Consider the following 24,668-nt stretch of genomic DNA (forward strand, 5'->3'; position numbering starts at 1 on the left):
TTTCTGGTAGAGGTGCAACAACATTTTTCATTTGGTTTGGGTTTTTATTCCTTCCCTCCCCTCCCTTTTTCTTTTTTAAGAATATGCTTTAAAACTACTAAACTGTAGCTTTATATATATATATATTCCAGCTATGAGATCAGTCACTTACTTGTCCTTAGCAAACATTCAAGCACAGCGTGTTTTTCAGAGGACCTTCAGAATCAGAAGTCATTTTAAGTCACATCCTGAAAAACAAAAATAATATACAATACATAACTGCAACTAACTGTGATCTCTGCCATATCCTAAACAGCTCAAAATATCAACATCACAAGTGCCAACCAGTAAGGCAGATTTTCTTTTGCATGAGAACCAAGGGTATTTTTGGTAAATGTATTTTTTTTTTTGTTACTCTGGAGGAAACAATGAAACTGTTAGTGATGTTTGATATTAGTAACTTTTAAACCTTAATATGGAAAGCCACACTCCCGAAGTAATTGCTTTGTAAAGACATGACTGGCAAGTAAAATGAAGTGTGTCAGTCTGCACATGCTGCATGTATATAATTCTACAGGAGAACATCAAACTGTTTCCAGGGCTATGAACACTCACGTTTCTGTTCCTCTGTGAAATTCTAGGAATCATTAACCCATATTATCATGCATTTTATACAAGGTCTGATTAAGTGTACTAATTAGTGGGACACAGAGAATATAGAGAATTACAGTAACTAAGGGAAAGTTTTAAATGACAGTTCTGTGACTGAAATGATTTTCTGAAAACTGTTTAAAGTGCTACATGAGGCAGAGGCTGCTCAAGCTCATTAGAAAAATAAATTGCTCTTGGGAAATATTTATGAGGAATTTACACCCCAGTCCTACTCAAAACCAGGAGTTTAAAAACTGATACTTATACCCAGACTACTTAATAAGTAATCATTAGTAGGCAGGTTTTATTCAAGTAGTTAATTTCTTAAGAAATTAAAGTGAAGCTTTTCATATCGACTGGTTGCATATGCATTCATCTGCTTTTTAACCATCCCTGTGACAAAAGCATATATTAATTCCATGGATTTCAATATCTGAGCTGTTTAAGCAGAAGACAGAAAATAACTTCTCAAAGTAGTCCCACAGTAAAGTAACTAAAAAAATAACCTTCTGAATAATCTGAAGGCTGTTGGAAGAGTAGAATTTGCACTCCTTTGGTCTGGACAAATGCTACAGAGGAGCTTTCTAAAAGCTCCTGGCAGGGCAACCTACACACAGATCCTCAGCTCTGTTTTACAGAGCAGGATGAAATTAAAACAACTTGAAGTAGGGATGAAACCCCTTCCCAGTAAACAAAAAAGGTAACAGTAAATACGCTACAGAAAAATTCTGTTGTTCGTCCATAGTAAATTAGACTTGAAGCTACTACCACTATAATTAAAACAGAAAATCCTGTAATCCACGTTGTGATTCTTGGGATGCCCCTGCCAGGAGTTGGACTCGATGGTCCTGATGGGTCCCTTTTAACTCAGCATATTCTATTCTGTGATCTAAGGCACTTAAATGAAAAACTAAACCATGTCCATCTTTTCAGTAACATTTGGTCTTTTTCTTGCTAATCAACCCCAAACTCTTACACATTGAAAGCTGACCATTCAGCTCTGCTGTCCCTGCTCTAAATCTACATGCTTCCTCTTCTGCATAAAAATATACATATATATTCATAGTCACATGTGCCAGATATGGTAAACACAAAAGACATAAAAATATTTCAGAGATAATTAATGTGCCTGTTTAAAAAAGGAATTAAATACAAGCTACTACACTTTAAATTACAGTGCATAAGACCAGCACATTGTTAAACCCTTGAGGGAAGGGGGAAATGCAGCAGATAAAAAAATGCCATTGAACCTAAACTACAGCTTTGTGAATCTGAAAGTGCAATGAATGAACTACTGAAATAGATAGCGAGACTCGTGTGCCCTGAGATAATAAACAGGTTTTTGTGTACTGTAACAAATTTGTAGTAAAAAGCCTTTCATTACCTTTTAGGATTAAGGCACCTATATTTACATTATGAAGCAAACAGGAAATCATATTAATTGTATTGATACACGACTGTGCTAATCTAGTATAACAACTAATAAAATACTATTTCAGAACATATACTTTTTACCATTCTCCACTCTTCCATTCCCTTCCCCCACCCAGCCAAACACCTGACTCAGAGACTTCACTGAATCAAGACTTTCAGTTAGAAAAAAACCCCAAAAAGGTGCCACCCATAACGTGGTAGCCAGCTAAGCACACCTTGTTGCAACATGTTAAATAACCTCAGCTCAGCACACATCCCTTTCATATTATACATTCCATCTCAGGGAGACGAACGTTTCAGGCCTTGTCAGCTTTCATTTACCAATTCCCCCGCAGTGTTTGGTAAGCACTTTGTATTCCTGGGCTATTTTTTCAGACTTGACAATTAACTTGAGCCTTGGTCGCTTTGCATATATTAAAAAGACAGGACACGTTCAGTTAAAGGCTGGTCAGAGGTGGAACACACTGGGAGTTGGTCTCCTGTTCCTCTGCTAAATAATGTGTGTGTGTTCTATTTTTGGAAGGTCATTGCTTGTTAATTTGTTTGCCAGCCAGACTTAAAGGGGGCTGCAATGAACACACTATTATGAAAAGGACTAATTTTCATCCTTATACATCTTGTGAACATTTGCAAGAATTTTTCACCTGGGAGCTTTTAACACTGTTAAGTCCTTAAAGACTTGAATCCAAAAGGAGTTAGTAAACAGCTGTTTTAAAAAAACAACTTAGAATTTATATATAGAGAACATCTCTAGCTCAAATACCACAAAGAAAGAAACAGGATGTGATGTCTGGGCTACTACAGCGGGACTTGTAACTATTTAAGTGGTAGGAAATGACAGAACACCACTCTGCTGTACCTCCAGCCACTGTAACAGCAGAAGAAACTCAGGCAAGTCAGTGAGCAAGTAGCTGACTGAAATACAAGATCTACTTAGATTTTATGTCAATATTTAATGAAGTTCTAAAAGTGGAAAACATTTCTTCCAGTGATCCTTGCCACAAACAGTGAGTACTATGAAAAGAGATTGTCCTATGATCAGTGCATGAACCTCTCTTCTATTACTAATACCAATAAAACTCAAAAAAAATTAGGATATTTATATAAAAAAGACAAAATACTCTTGGCCAGAACTCAAAGGAGAACACCAACATAACAGTATCGAGGAGTCACTTTCCAGCTCTATATACACCTGATCCATAGGTGACTCTAGGCCACGTCACACACAGTACAATTTGCAGGTAAGAATTCAAGCTGTACAATTTGCCTCGATATATTTCAATGTCATCTTAATTAAGAAATCATTTTGCATCAATTCACATAATCTCTTAAAATGGAATTATGTAATCCTAAATTATTTAAAGATTAGTTCAAAGTATAAAATCTGTCTAAATTAGTAAAGGGCATCAACTAAATCCTTTAGATTATGAAACTATCGGTCTGAAAACATTGCTTATCTATATTTTAATCACTTCTAACCTTGTTTTGTTTGTAAGTGGATATATTAACTAATGAAAGATTGTTCCATGCCTTATCAATTTATGACTTTGTTTCTTACACAGTTTTGACCATCAGACATTACAATAATGTGATTACCTTTTCAGTTCAAACTTGAACCACTGCCACAATAAAGTCCAATGCAAAGGGATGATTGTCAGAAACCAAGTAACAATCATATCATCATATCAAGTGCAAATACAGAGCAAAAACTGCTAATAGAAAATTAGATGGGATTCATGGCCCATCTTACAAAATTAGGACAACTATATTTGATGGGGACAGAACCCTACACATAAATATGTGGTGTTTTTTCCTTACAGAAGATAAGATCCTGTAAGATAACAGAGTGACAGAGACATTTTCCAACGTGATCTAATAAAGACACAGGAGCTCTTACCTTAATTTAACAATGAGTAAGAAATTAATTTTCCCTTACAAGGGTGAAAGCAACTTCTCAAACACAGTTTCAATACAGTAAGAATTCAATTTGCAGCAACAACCATCATTTTCTCTGAGGCAGCTATGCACTGTCTGACACTTCACAGGCTGAGTGTACTTCAAAAGTTCTTGGTGCAAACAGGAAATACAATCAACTAAACACACACAATCCCTGTCCAAGACATCAGCAATTCCATTCTCTTTCCCGAAGCTCAGAATGTGCCATCAGCGAGTCCATCCTCCTTCCCCAGACCCTGAGTCAGAGCTGACACACCTTTTTATGTATTACATGAGTGCAATGTTTTTGTTCTGCCCTTCTACCCCACTAAAGCCTCATGGAAGCAAAGACTGCTTGTTAATAGACAGGGAGAACTTTAACACAACTACAGTGTTACAGTTCAGCACTAACTCATTTAGTGCTATGGACTTGTTGAATCAGACCCTGTGATGCCAAAGTCTTACTCATTTCACAGAGATGACAGTTTTATATAGCACCTGTTTAGAATGAGAACAGTTCAAAATCAGTTTTCCAAAGCAGCAGCTAAAAACTAGGCAAAGTATCAGCAATCTCCTTGTGAAAGCCTGTCCACTGAAAGCTTCAATTTAGAGACAGAAGTCATTTCACATTTGGATCAAAATCTCTAACACCACCAAAATGCCTTCAGACAAAGGGAAAAACTTTTTGACAGAATAAAACATTCACTGTACACACTCTCAGTTTCTGACATGTCATCTCTATCAGCAGATGCCAAGCTAAAGGCCAGCTTTTCAACCTCTCCAAGCAGAACTCAGAGAAGCATTCAAAACAGATGAACTTGCAGCATTTTCTACAGTTATTATTATAAATGGATTCTGGGTATTCCCAACTTAGTCCTTGACTACTCTTATGTAAATTGGAAGCATTCATCAATTCAGTAAGTATGGAGACTGACTTTAAAGAAAACTGTTTATTTGAAGAAGTAAACTTTCAAGTGCCAAGTTGCTGAGTAAAAATACTTTTAATTAGAATTATACAGTTGAAAAAACATTCTAACCATTCTTCTTATACTTGCACATTTAAAAAGCAAACCACTCAACTAAAAAACACAAGTCTCTCAATTAAAAGCTGTAAGTAATGCAGAATTTTTGCCATTATCTAATTGTTTTGCTTCCCCCATTCTGCTGTGGGCAACTGCTCACCTCGTTGATGCTCATGTTCAGCTTACCAGCCTGTTCACTTCATCATTTCCCAGCACTTGCATAATCACAAGTTATTAAGAACCACCAAAGTTTATCAACAGCTGGAACCCCCAAATCCTCACAGTTGTGCTGTTTGTATTTCTTACACAGCTCTGTGTACTGGATGTACTGGAATGTGTTTGCCATCGCTAGAAAAAACATTTTTAGTCTGACTAAAAAGCATACCTTTCACTTTTCTAAATGACACAAAATAAGCTCTGCAAAGTATAAAAGCCAGTTTCAAGAATCTTTTGTGATAGTGTCCAAACAACAATCTTTTGTTCTGCAGTTTGAAGAACACAATTTGTTACACAATTAACATATTAAGTTTCTGATATTAACCTTGGAAGTATTCCAGTCTCTCAAGACTTCCACAGCACAAATACCAAGAACACAACACAAAATAATGCTTAATGAAACACTTTCATTCCAGGCTTTATGATGCTTCAAAGACAGATTTTGGTCTTAGTTAGAGAGCTACAAACAAACAAATGAATAGAGGGAAATGGTGCTCTGTGCCCACAGCAGATGAGCTGAGACATGAGCCACCCAAAACATGCTCACAATACTTCCACAGTCCCTCTTCCTAAATACTCCAAGCCAGTTCTACAATTCCAAGCCTCTAGTACTGGACAGAAGCACTGATTACCCTCTTAAAAAAAAAAAAATGCCCAAAATTGGGTGGCATGCTGTCAATCAATTTGCAGCCAGACCAAACACTTTCAGGGGCACAAGTGTTTGAAGGAACAGAATTCACCAGGACAAACAATAGCGAGAAAAGGATTAAATAACTTAGCTAAATGCTTAATTTCATCCTGTAAAACAACTAGAAATTCTGCTGTGTCAGCAGATTTCTTACCTTTTGAGTGCTCTTGAAAAATAGGACAAGACAAGAGGCAAAGCCACATTCACAGAAGTGATGAGGAGTGTGACCTGTCAATACTCTTTAAACACAATACTAGCTTGAACTGGGAAATAAAGCAGCCAACCATAAAAGGATGCTGGCACAAGGCAGCTCAGAAATGTAATGCAAAACACAAAATAATTTCCTGTTCCTGTAAACGTTTGCTTTTTCTACACATGAATAACCTGCCTGAGAAGCGGGTGAGAAAGGAATCTGTGTGCTTGCAGCAAAATCATTTCTAATCAATGGAAGACCAGTTATTTTAACAGCACAGGTGAACACACCTGTTTTCATCCCCAGGAAAGCATAAATATAGCTTTAAAACCCAATTGCACCCTTATGTTTCATGCTAAAACTCCTTCGGTGATATTTTTAAGTCAATGATCTCTGAGGTGATAAAATATTCTTTGTTGGATGAAACTAATTTTGCCATAAATTTCCAGTACATACAAACACAACAACCGGCTGAATCTTCCCCTCACTCAAGTAGAATAATCTACAAATTCTTTGTGACCTAAATTTCTTTTTTTGTATGGCCCAGGCCAATTTGCCTGAGAAAGGAATCAAAGGAGTGGCGGTCATTAGGGCTCCAAGAGAGAAAAGAACCCATAGGAGTGTACACATCTGTGACATCTCAATATGAATAGAGACAATAGGAGCCTTATCCGGCTAGAATGGAGGGTGTGGGGGAGGAAGGATGCAAAGCCTTTTTTTTTGTTGTTGTTTGTAACATGAAGATGTGAATAATTTTGTAAAACGCAGTCAGGAAGCCTTATGTGGCATAACTAAATGGGAGGTTATTTCTTGCTGCGTTTCTCAGCTGAATTCAGTTTTTAGATGCATCAGGAAGAAATCATGAAACAGATTCAAACAGAGAGAAATAGGGAAAGAAAACACGAGTCTTTGCAGGAGGAGAAGAAAAAGTAACCAGCTGGGTATGATGGACACATTTTCTAAACAGGAGTAAACGAAAGAGCAAATCCACGGAACAAATAATGCCTCAAAAAAACATTATTGCCCGGTCATCAGGGAAAGGAGATCAGACCCTTTCAGAAATATTGAAGTAAAGACAGCAGAAAACAAAAAAGATCAAATTCTTACTAGAACTCAGCAGATGTAGAGTTTCTAAAGGTCATTCCAAATTTGACATAGTATTTAGGGATCAGTATTAGTATTTAGGGATCAGACCAACAGGAGTACCAGTCAAAATTAAATTAATCAGCTTGGAATACATCTCCTCTAAGTTCCAAAAAGGTCTTTCAAACCTTAAGCTTCGTTTTTAATATGATTTTTTTACAAGGAACATGCATTGACAGACTAAAAAGAACGAGTATTGGAATCACTAAAAATTCCCAGGTATTTGAAACTTTCATTTAAAATTTAACTTTAAATTTAAACCTTTGAAGTCTTGAGTTTGAATTGAGTGAAGAAAAATTACTAAGAATTCTATGAAACACTTTTCCACATTAAACAAAGACATACAGACTGCATGAGACATATATTCTAAAATCCCTAGCATATTACAACTTTGTATTTATTTCCTCATTGTATCACATCATTTGTAGCTCCAGTTCAAAGTATTAAAAGCAGGTATCTCAAATAGGCTTAACAGGGAAAGAAAAGGCAAAAGGAAGCCAGCACTTTAATCAGTGACTGCTGGTGCACACAAATCAAAGAGATGCTGAAAGATGGTATTGTTGTCCTATAAAGTTAGTTGTGTATAAAAAACAATACACGGCTCAGAAGAATTGTGGAATGTTAATTTACACATCTCTAGAGATATGTGAGGACATCACCACACACCCCCAGCCCTCGAGATGGGGAAAGTGGTTACACTGTCACTGTATGACTGCACTGTGACAATAAAAGAGAGACAGACAAAAAAGATGCTGGTCCTCAAGTGAATTCTAGATAATAACTGCTACACCTACATAGCAGAGAACAAAAACATCCAAAAAATACCTACATGGTTCTATAAGACAGTTAAGTGGGATGCCACAGGGAAAAGGTTTAGCATTTAAAAAGTGGGAAGCTTGTTTACAGGGGAAGAACTGAAAGCCACACAGAACATGGTAAATTGAATGTAAACAGGAAATACAGGACTGAAAAAAGTGAAGAGTGCACCTTGCACTGAACTTCAACTGATAATAAGATGTTTAAATAACACATCAGAAGCAGGAAGGCAGCTAGGGAGGCAGTGGACCTCTTCAGGGCAAGGGCATAAACTGGGCACTCAGAGAGGATAAAGACACAATTTGGAAAATCTCATCATGTTGACTCTCACCATTGGAGACACCGCAGAGATTCCCACTTCCAGCATTTCTTTGTGGAAAACCAGTCTGGAGAAGTAAAATGAACTTGTAAGAATTACAGAGGAAGAATTAACCAGACTCACGAGGGTCACCAGGACACCCTTCATCCAAGAAGGGGTTCAAAGGTGCCTCTTCAGAACCCCTGGACAAAGAGCACAGGCTGTCATTCCAAAAAGCTGCTGCAGCAGGGAACTGGCAGTGACCAGCACAGCTCCCACTGCCTGGCATCTGCTCTAATACACACCTCCTGCCAAATGGACATGTTCAGCTTCAAACCAAGTCAAAGAGAAAAACCCCCTTTGTTCTGATATCTACTCCCAATTCTGTATTTTTACAGCTCACCTTTGCTTGAACATTCTCCTGCTGTAGAAATCACTGGTTATAAAACTGGAATTGTATCTTGCACAATTAGCCCAAGAAACAGAGAGAAGCCTTGGAACACTTACCTGTGCAGTAAGAGAGTGGATAGGAACAGATTGGCTAAACTTCCCATTAATGGGCTATAACAATCAATTCCATCTACAGTGCAGTCCACTTAAAAAACCTCTTCATTCTCCAGCTCCCCCATTAGAAACCACGTATAATTTATCATTGTGTGTATGTGAAATATTATTACTGTGCTCCTCTTATCATGCCAAGCAGTGAAGTGCACTTCAAAAGTGACACTGTGATTACCATGAGAACAAGCAGGTTTCTTCTTCCACAGCTAAGTCTGAGGCTCTATGACAGTATTCCATGAATTTTTAGTGGAAGTATTAGTTAGTTTTCCTGAACAGGCTAAAAGCTCAGTGTGTTTAAAAAATGATGAAATACACGTGTCATGCCAATGCCTTTCCCCTCTGTGTTTAAGTAATAAATATTTTGACCCACTGAAAGTTAATTATACTTCTACTGGGATTTTCAAAAACACTCAGCATTGGTCTAAGACTGTTTCAGTTAAGTCAGTGAGAATTCTATCACCCATTCCAGTAGAAATTCTAAGCCTGAAAGTAATATTTCTTTCAAAATTTTATCCTCAGACAGGAAAAAAAGTAAACGTTTACCCAAATATTTTTATTAACCTCAAGAAGAAAGATATAGTAAATGTGGTTTTTGTATCTGAATATCTAAATTTTATTTACCACTATTTCCCAAGTTATTTAGAAACTTATGTGTGCACTGCACATAGAGCCAACAAAACCAGATAAAATATCTGTTTGCTCACAGATATGTTTTTAAGAATGTTCTGGTTCTATAATCTATGTTTAACCTGGTGTTTGAATTCAAGCAATTCCTAATTAAAATCATTATGCCAATCTATTTGACAGTTCCTAAAAATGTCAATAATAACCCCCAACATTCACAGTTTTATTTTAAAAAGACACACTTTTTACACAACATTTAATTTTCCTTATAATTAATCTAGATGATTTTTTAATCAACCTCATTGAACACCAGTGTTGCAAAAACAAAAGAGTAACTGCTGAAAGTAGCAACAACTTAACTGCTAACACTTACCACAAAAATCACTGTCTTTGTAGCAACATAAAACTTCAAAATAACATCCTTTAGCTGCAAAAGTGATTATAACTCTTTAGTACCTTTATGGCATAAGAAAGGAAGTATGGAAAAGCCCCTCTTGCCCACATAAATTACAGTATTGGTTGCATCTGCTCTGAAACCAACAGTGGTGATGTGAAATTAAAGCTGAATAATCAAGGCAGAAAAATCTAATGAAAAGGCTCTGACCTAAAATAAGTTGCCTATTAATGCCATCAAGAAAATGGATAGTTCTGAAGACTAGTATTTTTATGTTCAGTTTCAAAATAAATATCTAACATTTCATACCTACATTTCTCCTCAAAGAGACAGATTAGTCAGTATTTCCCGTGTTAGTGTGGTAGATACATAAAAAAATTAAAGAAGAGGTACCAAGAGTGACATAAACCACCAAATGAAGGACCACAGTAAACACACTACTGACCAGGGAAAACATCCTGTGAAATGGAAAACAGTTCATTCAAGTCAGTCTTCAGTTTTAAAGCATCACAGAAGACATCCTTCACTGAGGAATTCTTCCATTATTTTTCTTAAAATTATGTATTTCCTTCAATTCTCACAACTTTCAGGAAGATTGCTAGATGATTTCATTCGTTCTAAAGCCAAATCTGCCACACTTAAAACCAAAGTGAAGTGTAGTTTGGATGAGAGGTAAATGTCATCTGTCACGGAGGAGTGAAATGCCACCACCTACGAACGGTAACACTGCCTTGAGTTACAAAAGAGGCACAAATCCTGCACTTCTGCAGTAAACACCAGTTATTTTTACTGCTTTCCATCTTTTTCCTAGCTCTTACGAGTTCTTTACAACTCCAGGATCTTTGCAGACCTCAGGATGCCAAATGGAGATTTCCCCCTCTCTTTGGGCAGTTGAAGAGGTTACCCAGGTAAGCCCTGCCCGGGCTGCATGACCAGGGACTGCTCAGGATTGCTCAGGACTGCTCAGGAACTGCTCAGGATGCTCAGGATTGCTCAGGGATGCTCAGGATTGCTCAGGACTGCTCAGGGACTGCTCAGGATTGCTCAGGGATGCTCAGGATTGCTCAGGAACTGCTCAGGAACTGCTCAGGATTGCTCAGGGACTGCTCAGGAACTGCTCAGGATTGCTCAGGAACTGCTCAGGATTGCTCAGGGACTGCTCAGGATTGCTCAGGACTGCTCAGGGATGCTCAGGAACTGCTCAGGAATGCTCAGGGACTGCTCAGGACTGCTCAGGACTGCTCAGGATTACTCAGGGACTTGCTTCTACAGCCCAGCAAGTCAACATTTTCCTCACTTTCTGAGCCAGTGAGTGATGAGGAGCCTTCAAAGTTTCCCAAAAGCTACCCCGGAACTTGATGAAACCATTAACTGAAGGGCACTGTGAGGATGGCACTAATAGCACACTGCCTAAAACAGTGCCACTAAACAGCATTAATCTTGCTCTGACACACTGTAACAGAGCAGGTAACAAAGAGAAATGCAGCTTGGAATGCTTTGCTTCTAGAAAGATCAGAAAAGTGAACACACATAATTGACATTTAGATGATGTACCCATAAAAAATCAAGAAAGCAAAAGAGAAGGGGTATTTCCCTCAAATAAACATTGTTTAAATGTCTGGCACTGATGTGTTCGTTATCATTCCGTGTTTGCCACAAAAGCACAGAAATCACCGTGCCATGTCATATCAGAGCCTCACTTGACTCAGTACTGAAAGGGGGTGAATCTACCAGAGGGAGGTTTAGTTTCCAGAAATCAGTAGGAAACGAACATATACCACAGAACATCCTTATAAATATAAATTCTACTAACCATAAACATAAATATTCCCTGACTAAAAACCATTAAATGCATTTTAGTATTCTAATAACTTGCCTGATATCACGAGCATGTTGAGTGTATGAGTGAAATTTTTTTTTAATCAATTTTAAGTGAATTTGCTTTTCATTAACAGGATGCCCTGTTTGTCCCCCCGACAAAAAACCCACAAGACTCCATATCCCATTCCTATGCATCATCCTCTATTATTCAGCTTCTGAAAATCTCAAACATTTGTTCTCTCTGCTTCTTATTGACCTAGGGTTTTTTTATTATTATTTTCAACTTTAGGCTACTTCAAAATAAGATTGCTCTGACTGAAATCCTCAGTTCTAATCCTGTCACAACAACTTGCCAGCAACGTTGACACAGGACCCAGGAGTGCAACATTACACAGGTGGTACAGAATCAAGGTGAAAAACAAAGGAAATCTCAAACAAAGAGACAGAACTGCTTTTCCTACTTTAACGGTATTGTGGCAAAAAGAGGGGGAACGACAGCTTTTGAAATAACAAATCACCTAATGAATATTCTATACAGGAAGCTGGAAAAAAGAGAAAAAGAAGCACAATTAAAGTTATCACAATGTTGAATATATATGATTTAAATGCATTAACTCAAAGTTCCTGCAATCAGTGTTATCAGAAATGTCACCATCCAGGTGTTTTTTCTTAAGAACAACACTCAGATCAATTAAAAAAGATACTGTGACCATTACAGAGCTTGCAATTCCCCTTCCTCCTTAATTTGCATAACTCAGTTTTGCCTCCTCTATTTATGATTAAATAGGCATTGAATAAAAAGCAGAATGATTTTTTTTCCCATAAGACATTAGAAATTCTCCCCTCAAATAGAATAAACTTCTTGCAATTGTCTGTGCTCAGTACACATGGCATCTTTTTCTTCCATAGGACAGAGAAAGCTCAGCAGGAGAAAAAACAATTAAATGGGCATCACTAATTTTCCAATTCTCCATCACATCACATCACATCCTGAGGTACTAAAGAATGCTTACAGTTGTCTCTTTTAGTGTTAGAAATGGAATTTACAATTCATTTGCTGCTTTGATAAGTTGCCTGATTGGTTATACTGCTTATCACCCTAAAGTAAACCCACTATATATATACATATATATTATATATATGCTCAATAAACATCAAAAGGAAAGAAAGTTTAGATAAATCAGAGTTTATGATGAACGAAAATGACACATAAGACACACATACACAAAAGCTGAGTGTAAATGGCACACAGGGCCCTACATTAGCATGTGGAATTTCTTTGAGCAGCCCCATCCTGGCCCTCACACAAGCAAAAAACCTAAGACCAGTTTTAAACTGTATTAGAAATAAAGCAGACCCTTCTAAAAAAATGGCAGAGTAAATATCCTGGTCTGCTCCTATGGCAGAAATGAGTAAGGAGAGCTACTGTCTTACAGTGCCCGTGGCCTGAAAAGACCTGAGCCTCTAACACAAGCAAGGAATAACCTGATTATCAGGGCACAGCAACCCACAAAGAGTTACACAGATAATGCAACCTACAGAGATTACAGATGCATAAAGTCCTTCAGCTATAGCGGCCAATCCTTGTATTTACCACATTTTTCAAGCCAGTGCGGGAGGTGAAACACAACTCGCAGCAGGAGCTCTGCTGCACCAAGATCACACCACTCTTCTGTCAGAAAAACAACTGCTTTGCACATACTGGTAAAAAATTCTCAGATACTGATTCCTGAAAAACAGGACTGTGTGCATGTACACACAGTGCTTAAAGGAATTCACGTGCCTATTGCTGAAAATTTTTTTCATCTATTCATACAGCACCCTGATGGTAATGCAAGAGACCCTGGATATTATACTAACAGAGAAGGTGAAAGAATGAATAGATTGATCTTTTTAACTCTCTTTTAAGAAGTCATTGTTATAAACATGCTCTTCAAAAAGGCATTTCCATTGCAGAAGCACAAGCCATTATTGCTGCAGAGGACCAAGAGTTCACTCAGCACTGAAGAGCTGCTACAAGGATGCAGACAGGCCAGTTTTGAGACAAACCTATGGAGGAAGAAGCCAAGAAAAAGCCACTTATTGCATCACTCTTGGACTGCAGGTTCATCATCAACTGAAACAGAGAAGACAGATACAATGGTAATGTTTTAAAACCAAACAAAAATCCAAGGTCCAACTGCTACAGGCCTACTCTTTTTCTGCATCATTTATGCCAGCACAACAGTTAAGAGCTGATTTAGGGGGAAGTGCCAAGCCTTAATAGTAGATATCAGAATCCACCTCACTGTGCAACTCCATGATCAAACCCAGGAGACAGAGGGGAAAACAACCAGCAGAAGTTTGAAGAGTGCAATAGCAGTACTGGTGAGCTTTGGAATATAAAGTAGTTTTCTAAATTGAGAGGCTGTGCTCTAGAATTTCCTCTAAGTCACCTTTCCATCCTTCAGTAAAACTGCTTACTCTGGATAAGGCAAAGAATAGATGAAAACACCTTGGCATGAACTTCTCTTTAAATTTCTCATTCAGGGTATGGAAACCCTGATGGGGGAAGAAAATTCTAACAGGGCAGCCCCAAAGCAGCTGGCAATGCCCCACTGTGCAAACTGAGGAGATGAAATCAACCTCAAAATCTACTTTGAATAAACACAGGGAATAAAACAGTATAAAATGCCAACATTTCTTTTCACTTTGTAACTGCACCTTGAATGCTTTTTGGTTACAAAATGTGTCGACAGTATCCCTGATACCCTTCTTTCTGCCACATTCATTAGAAGAAGTGGTTACACAGGGTGAGTTCTCATTACCAGCAGTCAGCTCTGCAATAACACTCCCCCACGTCGGGTACTTCGAAGTTACAGGATTTACAAAGCTGATCCATTTGTGTTTCTGGAGTTTGAGTGTCAGCAGTCATTTTTTTTTGCCCATTTCCCACCCTGCAGCTGGCACGTGCAGCAACGTTTTTAGAGATCAGGGATTTCTAACACTAAAAGGCACGTGCACACCATGTCACCACAATGCCATCCCACAACTGTCCAAAAGAAGCCTTTCAGGCACATGAAATGATGCTTCAGAGAGTTCAGGAGTGATTCTTAGTTTCCAGCAGTTGTTACTCGCTCTTCTTTCCTTTTAGAAGAGCATTTATTCCATTTCCTTGTGATAGGCACCTTCACTGCAGCTCCACTGTAAAGGCAGACAAACTGCCATAAAATGGACAAGGAGAAGCACACAGGGAGGACAGAACAAAGAATCACAGGGAGTGAGGGAAAATAAACTGTGGAAGAGCTGCTGCTTAGGAACACGAGCTGGATCACACAGGGAGGCCACAAACTACCATCACAAGTGCATGTTTCTTTTGCAGTTGCAGAAAGAACTGCACACAAGAGGGTGCAGGGGATCTGCTATTAATCATATTATATTCATTGTTCCCCTGGTGTTGCTGTCAATGCTTCAGGAGACTCCTTCAATTCCTAGAGAAAAGGGCATTGGAACAGCTCACACTGAACCTTCACAGTTTTGTCCTTCTATATTAATACTGCTGCAAACTAAACACTTCTTAACCGCTAAACTGCTTATTGAACTGAATTTTTAAAAGAGTCCAAATCAGAGCAGTTGAAGGTTCCTCCCCAGCCTAATCTCTAATGAGGAAAATGGACATGCCGTATAAATATGATGAAACTATCTGAAAGAACAAGACACTAGAGATGTGACAACATGAGCCTGAAGTAGTCAGGCATCAGGTTTCTTTGAATGTTATCTCTAGGTGAGGTGCTGAGTGACTCCTGGATGAGGTGGCACCTAACATTCAGTAAGTTTAGGGTTCCAGCAGGAACACCTGTGCCTGGGAGCCAGCAAGGGAGAAAATGGAAGCTGATGCAGTAAAGTAATGAAGTCAGCTATTTTTTTGTCAGTGGAAAGACAGGCACATTTAAGGGGAAAGAAACGGAGATTAAGTGAATATTGTATTCATGTCTCATTCAAAAGGTAATGCTGCTTTAATTTGTTTGGTTTGGCAAAGCTACACAGAGAAGGTGAGTTTTCTCGGCCGCAGAGATTTTTGGTTTGTGACAAACTCTGCATAGCACACAAGTGACACACACTAATCAGGCCCAGAATCTGCTGGAGTCACCCACCCTAAATAAAAATTCATAACATTGGCTACCATGGGCCTCTAACACTTTGCTGGTTGACAATGAAGTCGAACAGGCACTACTTGTGTCCCAGACTGAGATGTTGGTTTGCTTTTTTTTTTACTTAAGGAAGATGCAGAATTGCAAAACTGCTAGTTAGGTAAATATGTATTTAATTTACCGAGGTATGAGCTAAGTAGTAAAACTGAGACATTTCTACGTCGGATTTCAGTAAGGAGAAACCACTTCAATCTTTTTAAAAAAACCAACAGGTTTATTAAGCAACAGAGAGTGCCGGGTGACTCATCCTCCCTTCCCCACTTTCTAATTAGCCCTGATCGTCAGCATCAGTGTGGCGATTGTTTTTTATTGGGGTTTTTTGGTTTTCTTTAACCACACAAAAACCACGCTGGGAGTTGAAAAAAAAATGGACTCCTACTTGTTTACTGGTGGGAGTTATAGAAGATAGCTGGTCAAGGCATATTCCAGCTTTGCCGTCAGCAGCGCACGGAAACTCCTGGCTTGTTCTCGTCCTCCCCCTCCCTCGGAGAGGCTGCATGCGGCACTGCACGATCGCAGAGAAAAAATACAGGAAAAGCGGGGGGGTGGGCTGGGGAGGGGGGGGAGGGAGAAAGCCCCCTCCGCTCTTGGCAAGGGGAAGGCGTTCCACAAGAACTGCTACAGGGTCAAAAGTTTACGGTGGTTTCAATTTCACCTTTTTGCAGCCAATGAGCGCGCCGCGGCTCAGCCAGAACCGCGGGCGGCAGCGCCTTTAACTCCTTGCGGCCCGGCCCGGCACGGCCAACCTCGCAGCGCCCCCGGGAACGGCGAGGGCAGCTCTCAGAGCACCGGGCATGCCTGAGAGCCACGGGAGATGCACAAGCGGGTCCTCTTTCCCCCCCGTTTCAGCTGAAAACCGGTGGGAGCGATGCGAGGCAGTACCAAAGCAGCGCTGAGCTCTGGAGCTCTGACAGCGGCGGGACTGCGCCGGCAAACAGGAAAGACTGACCTTGCGAAAGGGAGGGAGGGAGAGCACCAGCACAGAATTGTCGGAAAGGATTCTGAAGGCACAGTCCAGCGCTGCAGTGATTTACTTTGCTTCGTGGCAAACGAGGAACCCACGGTGCCGTGGCATAGTCTTTCAGTCCCCACAGTAGAGTTAATAATAGCCTGTTTCTAGATGATCATGACTTCAAAACAAGACATCCTCCATCTACTCTGGGAGGGATGGACACTGAATTTGTGACGCTTGGGTACAAAAATCATCAGGTCTGTGGTGTTGCACAGGAAAACAAGTAATACCCAGCCACAAAAGTAAAGAGTGGTCTGGATATGAGACCCTTGTAATGGGTTGTCTTGCTTTGGTACTGAAAAAGATCCATCTTCATCTCCACTTATTTTATTACAGAACTAGAGGATGAACATAGAACAGGCTTCTTGTTCCACAGTATCATCACTAACAATGCAGTTTCATCTCAGGGTCTACAGACTCAGTGAATCAGTCCATGGTGGGGTACCCCAAAATCTGTGTTGACGACGGCAGATACTGAATGACACAGTCTATGATTGTGTTTTGGCATCCATTTGATCTTGGGAAGTCAATGTCAACTACACTTAAGCAAGGAGAGCAGCAAATGTATCACCCTGTTATTGGCCTTGCAGACTAAAAGGAAGGAGGACTAAAGCACTTAAGATGTGCATGGAGAGTTCTCAGTTCGGTGCAGCACCAGACAGTTAATATGAGGCAGCATGAAGTATAAAAAGCATGTAATTCAGGCAGCTTCTATACCAACATGATCTAAGAGTGTGGTTCAACACAGCAGAGAGGGCTAGGGTTACTTAGAGATCTTAGCAGCTCTGAGCTGATACCAAGCAGAATGGCAGGACACTGCACACGTGTGCAGGGTAAACGACATGGCAGTAACCATTCCAAAGGAGGCAGCAGTGAAATCACAAAACACTTGGGAGCATGCATGTCAACATGCTCTGGTCTCCAACACAGGGCAGAGAGAATGATAAGACTGAATATACCCATGAAGAGGTAAAATGAGCCAAAATGCCATCAACATGCAGAAAAGACTTATGCTAAAGATGCCAGTTAAAGTAGAACTTGGCTTTCTGAACCCTTAAGCCAACCAGACAGTGGACTGTTCAAGATAATGCATATGACAACCCAAGGGGAAAAAACCATTAGTCAGTTGGCAGCTATTACTAAATTTCCATCAAGATGCAGTTTGAAAATTGGTGACTTATCTTACCCAGAACCTTAAAGGCTTTCACAGCACTTTGCAGTGGTCAAAGACACTCTGGTCTCAGCCCTCTGTATAGGTCCAGAAAAAGGATAAAGACTCCTACAAACAGCTACACCCGCTGAAAATAGGGATGGTCATCTTTTTGTAGCTCAATTCACAAAACAGTTTTAGGCAATACGATAATCATTCAAAAACTCCTAAAACCTGCTTCAGGAATCATCAGCCACTCCATTTAAGAGCAGCCAAAGAAAAAAAACAACTCCCAGCTGTTGGGCAAGGTCAAACAGTGATTTCTTGAACAGACACAGGTAGATTCCTTTCTTACTCTATGCAAATAGGCATAGCAGCTTAATGCAGCTACTACGAGGTTAAGTTCAATGCCTTGAGAGCTGCTAACAAAAGATGCAGGAAGTGATTAAAATACATAAAGTCAGAAAGTTGAAGACATCACGAGAATCTTAGCTGATTGAGTTCGTGCCCTGCTACCAAGCTTTTCTACTCTGGTTCAAAAATGGAAAGACACCAACAAAAATGGTCTATTTTCACATTTTAGCTAGGTTAAAATACAGTTTTGCCAACAGCAGTTTAAGATATAATTACATATATAAAAAGCTCTCAGTATTTTCCTCTTAGTAAAAAGAGCAGCTTGGTTTTGCTGTTTTACCTTCTCTAAATACGATGTCATTTTAGAGAAATTCTTCTAAATTGAGAGGTCATAAATAAATTCCCTTTTTATAAGATGGCCTCATTTTAAAAGAAAATGGATGCTATAAAATTTTACATCAAGTCAGCATGTTACCAAGAAGCTTTTCTGTGTGTTCTGAATTTGATTAATACAAGCCAAGGTCACTTCCTGAAAGAAAGATGCCTACTACTGCAGCTGCAAGCAAACTAGACTCCTCTGAGCTCAAACGCTGGGGGATGGGAAGACCACACCAGCAATTTCTAACACTGCCTCCAAAAATATACCAATTACAAAACCTGAGTAGTATTTGGAATTTTTTTTACTAGATTACTACATAATTAAAGCCTGAGTCTGTGTAATCACCATTCCAAGCAAAAGATTTACAATGATGCACCACCAAGCCTGCAAAAAAATCACTAATTCTGAGGACCCTCTACTAAACTGCATGCATAACTACTTGAAAATGTACCTTTTTTTTTTTTTTTTTTACAAGGTATGTTTTATTATGCAGTTCATGAAGCCAGTGAGAGACTGCCCTTGAATTAACAGCATGTCTCAGTCCTGCAGAGACTGTGAGGCTCCACCCAACCTACACTGTGTCCTATTCAGAAGCCATTTAAGAAAAAGGCATTTCAGGAAATCATGCAAGCTCCTCACAGAAGACTCTACCTGGCTTACAAAACCAATTAGAAATTAGCCACGTTCTCCTGTAATGTTTAAAGATATTTTAAGATGTGTAAAGGTATTTTAAAAGTAACTTTAAAAACATGCCACATTTGCATTATGCATGAGGTGAAACAGATGTAGTTTCTTCCCAGACACTGTTAAAGCTCCCAGGTCATGAAAATAAGCCCCACACCAAACAGAGGGCATTATTTTTGCTTTTTGTGTGTACAAAGATTCTACAATTTGGAGTACCACAGCAGGGGCAGGGTGGAATGAATATACTGCTGAAAAAAAGATTTAAACCACTACCCCAACTGACCTTTCCACAAGGACATCTGGAGACACACTCACCCTTGATTTAATTTACTTCATCTTTAATAAAACAGCCTTGATACCCCCAACATTGCAACAGATGTTTCATACTAGGCTGAAGTTAAGATGATCTACTGAATGAAAGTTAATTTTGACAAACTGGTGCTCTTAAAAGAAAAGAACCTTGCTGGTTTTGGGTGGGTATCTTTGCCTGAAATAGAAAAATACACACAGCATATCATTACCTACGCAGGCACAACTACATCTGCGGTTAAGGATGCATAACATTTTCCATCACAGCAGCTTGTTCTAATTTTTTAGTCACTGTCCCTGACACACCCCTCAGAACTACTTTTTGTGGAAAACTCGCATAAAATTGGTTCAGGCAATTAAAAACAGAGCGGAGAATTCAGCTGAACAAAGTGTCACCTTTTCTGCAGCCCGAGAAGTTAAAGCTTTAAAAGAGAGGCCGATCAAATGTCTGAACAAGCTGAACTTCGTCTTGCTGCTCCAATGAAGATCCCTGCACAGATAGTCACTGCCTCACTGAAAGTATTTGAACATGCTCAGTTTTGTTTTAAACTGCTTGCCAAGATCCTCAAGTCTTTTATTTGACCAAGGTAGCTTTGCTGCTGCAACGCTGACAGGACAGAACACGCTTTATCACCGCATTACAAAGACCAAGAGCAGCTCCTCTCCAAACCCGCCAGCCTCGAAGCAGTTCCAGTGCCTGGCAGCACAGTCGCCAGTGAACAGGGACATTTTCCTGGGTTATGCTGCCCCACCCACACCCAGCACCCACAAAGCAGGAGGCAGCAGCAGATCAAGGGCTTAGCCAAGGACACCCTCCTGTCCCTCCTCATTCAGGATCCCATTTGAAAGCACAGCTGGAGGGCTCGGCCAAGAGCGCCAAAAGCCCCCACTCCTGCCCCTGCAGTGACCTGCCCTTGGAGAAGGCCCAGCCCAGTGACCAAGGGTGGCTCTGTGGGATTGCAGATGAAATTTCCTTATGGTGAATTGCACTGTTTTTTCCATAAGCTTTTTAAAGGCGTACAAAAAGTCACACTGAAAACACTGAGGATGTGAGGTCATTCAAAACACTTCAAAATGGTATTGTCAGCTCCAACTCTCAGCACTTCTTTAACCCTCCTTCCATGTATTAATTAAGCAGATTGCTGTGTAACTGCTTATTAGGCTGTGTGGGACTGGCACCCACCAGTTCACAGAGGAGGATACTACAGGCTAGTTATGTCTGCTGTGTCAACTGTGCAGTGCACAATTTTTACAATCACTTGCACTTTACCACACAGCAATAGATAATTGTTTCATAAATGAAGATCTGATGTCTGTTGAGGGCCTGCATCCTAAGCTGGCCTTTGACCAACACAGGGAATTTCAGTGATGCCTTTTGTGTCCTAATTTGGGTTTTTCCCAATGGAGAGTGAACAACACCGACATACACTGCTTTGGTTATGACAGATACCAACTTCTGATTGAGAATATTATGTTAGAGCAGACTTTAAACTGGCATTTAAGTCACTGATTTAACAGTTGGAAATATTTACACCCATCAATAAGGAGGGGCCCACAAGCAGGAAAGAAATCCACTCCATAAATCACACTGACTTGCCCTAGGCATATTTTGCCAGTCAGCAGATGCAGCACTTATGAACATTTATTCAGGTGTTTGCACAAGAACCAAGTTATAGAATTAATGTCAGCAAATATATCAACTTACACTAAAGCAACTAATTGTAATCAAAGCTCTGGATACACGTACACTTTTTAAAAGTTAGATTCATATTCTGAAAAAGAGTTTGAGTGCTATGGGGAGAAGGCAGCTCTCCATAACAGGGTTCCACAGTGTGGAACTCTCAGACTCACACAAACCATCAATGGGAGTTAAATGCCTGGTATCTTAGAATGTTTCTGTGAATTCTACTTAGTCTCATTTTTCATCAGACTACTAAAATAGATTATTTTTTAAACTTATTGAAAAAACACACATCCTCTTTGCTTTTAAAATTCATCTTGGTATCCTACAATCTCATAATAATTAAAAGCCTGTTAATGAAGTTTAGGAGTCTGGTGTAAGTAGACTCTCAGAACTGAGAGTACAAGATCAGAGATTAAAAACAAAATAAGCTACTGAAGAAAGGAAATCAAAATAGTTTAACTTTTTCACGCATAGTATCAGTGCTTATATATAATTTATTTAATTGTAAGGAATAAATACAGCTGCTTAATACAAAGGTGACATTTCTAAAACACAATTTGACCTTGAAATATGGAAATAATGTTTCTAGCTTAATGCTGTAATTAAAATCTGATTAAGTTTGAGTGTATGCAGGTACACCTCATTTGGCTGCAAGAGGTGTTCATTAACTCAACAAAAATGCTTACCATTCAAACTTTCTGTAATCCCAAATTCCATTAATTCATCTCTCCACAGCACAGTCAGCTTATCTTGTTACATTTCAAACACTGCCCTTTCACTGTGCACCAGTGGTTGTAACACAGAGCATCTGCTAAAATTCACTGTGCAAACTAAAGCTGCAACATCACTGGTTGAATGAAATCTTAGATCTAAGGGGTCAATTATTTTAAAATTAAGCAAGATGGAGGACTAAAGAAGCCCTCAAAGGTTGGTATCTTTGTTCAATGCTACACAAAACAGAAAAATACCACCTAAAGAGGTATTACAGACTGGAGAGTCAGAGTCTCCTCTGAGGCCTACAACAAAAGGGCAACAGGCAAATTCCACTGCCTGCAATTAATTAAAATTCAGGTTTTAAGTAGTAAGTGAACAGAGGATCCACTTTCAGACAGCCTATGGCATCTCTATCCTAAAATACCTTCAAAACTCGACTGAACAAAACCTCAGTCAACCAGCACTAACTTTGCTCACAGTGTTGGGATTAATGTGTGGTTTCTCTATGATTTCCAGTAAAACAAGGTCAGAGAATGATGAACTGCAGCCCAGTGCTAAACTGGTACCATTATAACAATGGGCCACTAAGACAAGAGAGCACTTCACAGCTGATCCTACTTTGTCTTACAATTAATGTATTACCACATTCTTTTCGGTTGTGATTTAAGCAGGTATGTTTTATTAATCCCATGTACTCTTTAGACTTTGCATATATATTTTGCATATTATGCTTCTAGTTTTCTAATGTTCTGTTAAAGAAGCAGTATCTTCACTTTCATTAATAAGTCATTTTTCAACAAATCTCACAGTAAGCTCCCTAAGATTCCTGCAGCAGGCACAAAATCAGTTTTACTCATAGAAGTTTTTATACAAATGGCGCTTCTCAAAACACTGATGTTTATCTGTGGAACTTTCCAAAATGACACTACCAACGTTAGCATAGATATTCCAAGTCATTTTAAGAAGATTTGCAGCCATTCTAGAAGTTAATACAAGGGGTCAATGACTGCCAAAACCAGAAGGGATCATATCCTTCCCCTTCAAATGCCAAAACCATTGGTAATGTTTTGTTTCAGATCCAGTCACTTCCTTGTTTGTAGATGAATGGCTAAGCAGTTGTGTAGTTTCACATCATCAGGAAGCAAATTTTATGCATTTTTACATAGTGTACTGATGGAAATGCCAGGAGAGAGCTCTTGATTTTTTTTTTTATTATTATTACTTTCTCTTACATGCATTTTATCTGTAGTTCCCACACAAGTAGACCAACTGAATTATATCTTACATTCAATAAAACCCTGAGCTGGAAAGCCATTCTTTGAGTATTTGTTTGCCAATGAGACATCCAAGATGCAATCCCCCCTGATTTAAACAGTTCTGTTTTACTACACTTCCAGGACATTCAGCAGTTGAATTCAGTTTAGCTTGATGCTAAGCTTTAAAGTCAGTATTCAGCCACACTTGTGTCCTGGGAAGTTGTCATATTTGCATCTGATAAGCAAATCCAACATAGCAATTAACTGATTAGCACCAGTTATGCACTTACGTCATACCAGTGGCCAAGATCAGCTGTACAGGGTAATCGATGCAATGTGTTTTCTTACCAGTAAATGCCACACTGCATCTGTCCAGGGAATGGTAGCACATCACACTTCAGGTGTGGGAAGTCATGGTAAGGCACACCACAGTCAGAATTTTGTGTTCTTGGACCCTGCCAAAACTATTAGGAGAAGAGCTACCAATACCTGTCTCTAGGCATGGCATAGCTTTTCTTTTCAAAGTCTGATAAGCGTTTTTAATGTACTTAACAGTCCACTGGAAGTTCAAGAAGCAACAAAACCTTACCTGCACCTGAGCTTTCACCAGTAGGAAGCTCATCTGTTAGATTCTCATACAAGTGAGACTACAAAGAATGGTGTACAGACAATAACAGGATAATCACGGCACATATGGAGGGAACACAAGAAATAGGTTACAAAACAAGTCTGATATATTTGATCCTCTTACAGAATAAAAATGCTGTGACTTAGCTTTTTTTTTTCATTGAAAATAGATTTATGACATACAATATGCTCAGACAAGTGTCTCCATCCAGTCAAGAGCAAAAGTTATTTATCCCTTCTGTCCCCCACATACTGGTGTGTCATCTGTCTGCAAATCATGGCTTAGGAACTGCAATGTTTTAATGAGCACAGCTATCAGAAACAAAAGACAGTCTTTTCTGTCCCCTAAGAGATCATTCTCCAAAGCTGCTTCTTTCACTGTCTCCTTTCCTTTTCTTCAGTTTGCTTTAACCTTACCTTATCCTAACCAAGCCAGCTCACCTGAATTCTATTTCAGGGCACCTGCCAAACTGCAGAGCATAGAGGTTGATCTGAATTCAGATTATTCTGAAGGAGTTTTTAAGACACTACTCC

General features: G+C 39.3%; 1 protein-coding gene across 5 annotated transcripts in view; it reads right to left on the bottom strand.

Moving 5' to 3' along the window:
• Positions 1 to 24,668, bottom strand: part of NCOA3 (nuclear receptor coactivator 3) — a 67,181-nt gene that overhangs the window by 25,435 nt on the left and 17,078 nt on the right. For all 5 annotated transcript variants that reach the window (XM_050313556.1, XM_050313553.1, XM_050313557.1 and 2 more), the window contains exon 3: positions 152 to 227. The gene's annotated coding sequence lies outside the window, so the exon portion shown is untranslated. The remainder of the gene's footprint in view (positions 1 to 151; positions 228 to 24,668) is intronic.

This window comes from Myiozetetes cayanensis, unplaced genomic scaffold (assembly GCF_022539395.1).
Source record: "Myiozetetes cayanensis isolate MyiCay16 unplaced genomic scaffold, myiCay2020 scf19, whole genome shotgun sequence".
NCBI lineage: Eukaryota > Metazoa > Chordata > Aves > Passeriformes > Tyrannidae > Myiozetetes > Myiozetetes cayanensis.